This window comes from Octopus bimaculoides, chromosome 4 (genome assembly GCF_001194135.2).
Source record: "Octopus bimaculoides isolate UCB-OBI-ISO-001 chromosome 4, ASM119413v2, whole genome shotgun sequence".
NCBI lineage: Eukaryota > Metazoa > Mollusca > Cephalopoda > Octopoda > Octopodidae > Octopus > Octopus bimaculoides.
Window position 1 is genome coordinate 53,362,505 of NC_068984.1, and position 2,777 is coordinate 53,365,281.

Below are 2,777 nucleotides of genomic sequence, written 5' to 3' on the forward strand. Positions count from 1 at the left end.
TAACATATTAGACAAAAATCTGTATTATTGTGACCTCGTCAATGAAGCATAGTCTTGCTTGAACAAGAGCTACATATCTTAATGTAATAGTGATGAAAAATATGAAAATATTTCACTTTTTTATTTTTTATATACACATCTTATTACCATATTAACTAATAAATATATGTAACCTTATAGGTTACATATATTTATTAGTTCTCAAATAAATAAAAATATTTTAATTTTAATATTCATATTAACTAATATTAACCTATGATATTTATTAGCTTTCTAATAAATATGAATGTGTGTGTGTATATATATATATATGTATGTATATATATTGCTATCCACATTTTATAGGTTAGCCAGCCAGCAAGCACAATATACTTTGAAGACTTGCAGTTTTGTTTTCTTGCAACTCTATTGTATTAGCTCTGCTAGACATGTGTTGTTTGACACACTCCTTATTTCAGTCTATCTGATAAAAGAAATGTTATAACTCCCCCCCCCCCCACACACACACAGAGGCTTCTTTTAGTTTCCATCTACCAAATCCAAGCACAAGGTATTGGTGCTCCTAGGGGTATAATAGAAGACACTTACCCATTGTGTCATGCAGTGGGAGTTATAAGATTTCTTTTATCAGATAGACTGAAGTAAGGAGTGTCAAACAACATGTCTAGCAGAGCTAATACACAGAAAACACTGCTACCCAACAGTATAAATACAATAGAGTTGCAAGTCTTCAAAGCATATTGTGCTTGCTGGCTGGCTAATATATATATATATATATGTGTGTGTGTGTGTGTGTGTATACACTCACACACACACATTTGTATTTATTAGAAAACTAATAAATATCATAGGTTAATATTAGTTAATATGAATATTAAAATAAAAATATTTTTATTTATTTGTGAACTAATAAATATATGTAACCTATAAGGTTACATATATTTACACACACACACATACATACTACATAGGTGAGTATTTGTGTTTGTCCTCTACTTGATAACTGGTGTTGATTTGCTTTCATCCCCATAACAACAGTTTTGCGACTGATAGGATGAGAATACAAAACACTGGGGTGCCCAACATGTCTGCAGTCCCATGACTGAAACCGAAGAGAAAAAAAGCTGCTACTTGAAAAACTCTAAATATCTAACATTTATTTAGTAATAATTCCATCATTACCTTAGTAGGTATAATGAAGGCTGTGCTTCATTGATGAGTTTACAATGATACAGAAACCTGTTTGAAATTGTTTCCAGTTAGCTTTTTAATCTCTCTGTATTAAATATTTTAAATCAACAATATATGCCTGTCATTGACTGGATATAAAACAGTAAAAACCTTCATTTAATTCTTTACACACACACAAGGGCAGTTCTGTGGGAAGGAAACATTTAACCGGATTAATACTGGTAAACTATTGGTATTTGTTCTCCAGAATGTCTGGTAAATTAACTCTCGTAGGATTTGAACTTGGAATGAAGAGAGACCCTTATGTTCAGTGTTCTGTCAACTACTCATTTAATATCAGTACATTTATTTGAAGTTTATTTCATATGAATTGACTGCTAAAAAGTTTTTTTTTTTTATGTAAAACAATTTTTAGATTAGATAGTATAAATCACCTGTCTGAGATAGAAAAGAGAAACAAGCCTACATGTGGTACTCAAACCATGTATGTATCATTCCCTAATATTTGGAGTTAAACTTATGGTAGTAGGCTGGCAGAATTTTTAGCACACCAGGTAAATTGCTTAGAAACATTTCATCACTCCTCAGGTTCTGAGTTCAAATTCTGCCAAAGTCAACTATGCCTTTCATCCTTTCAGGGTCAATAAAATCAGTACCAGTTGAGCACTGAGGTTGATGAAATCGACTTACCCCCTTCCTTGAAACTGCTGACCTTGTACCAAAATTTGAAGCCAATATTTGGAGTTAAACCTCTCCTGCTCTGCTAAGTAATTGATTATCTCTTAGAGATAAAAATATAACAGTTAAGTGGGGAGGGGAATGTTAAGTACCTAAACTGAAAGTGAAGGATTGACAGGCTTTCTGTTGTGTGGAATCAGTAATGTGGTTGGAATTGTATCAATAGGTTAGTTTCACTTTTCTCTCTAATTTTTATAGTTTATAATATCCATTGTATATTATATGGAACTTTGAAAAATTCTAAATTTTTATGTTGAAATGTATATACTTAATAACTGATCTAATTTCATTCCTCTTTTTCAGGTTTGCGTGTCGAGGAATGATAAATGCAGTCTTAATTGGTAAAATTAAACTGGCAATTTTTTTAAAATATCAGTTTGCCAGTATCTTTCCACATGGTTGGAAGAAATAAAAAAAATTGTAAAATGTTTACAAATTCATTTTTGTTATGTTTTTATTTCGTTTTGGGTTTATGAATTTCCTATATAAAATTATAGAAAGTCATTTTGTTTAGGGACATTAGAATACAGAATCTTTCAAACAGCAAAATTGTCATCTTCATTCATGCTTTATCTCCTGTTTTGTGAAAGAAAAAATAAGTATGCAAAACATTTGGGCAGGATTGAAAATTATTTTGCTCTTCACTTTACAAATAATTTTTTAGTTTATTCTTGCTTTCATTCTTATTGGTTTACAAATTTAAAATCATGTCGATTTTGCAAGCAACATCTAATACTTTGAAATTCCAAGATATGCACAGGTATGGCTGTGTGGTAAGAAGTTTTGTTTCCTAGCCACATGGTTCTGGGTTCAGTTCCACTGTGTGGTACCTTGGGGAAGTGTCAACT

The 2,777-nt window shown here is 31.3% G+C and overlaps 1 long non-coding RNA gene across 1 annotated transcript; it reads left to right on the top strand.

The window, feature by feature from the left end:
• Positions 1 to 890: 890 nt before the first annotated feature.
• LOC128247679 (uncharacterized) lies at positions 891 to 2,369 on the top strand. The gene is made up of 2 exons (XR_008264042.1): positions 891 to 2,095; positions 2,233 to 2,369. It is a non-coding gene; the product is annotated as an uncharacterized LOC128247679 (long non-coding RNA).
• The last annotated feature ends 408 nt before the right edge of the window (positions 2,370 to 2,777 follow it).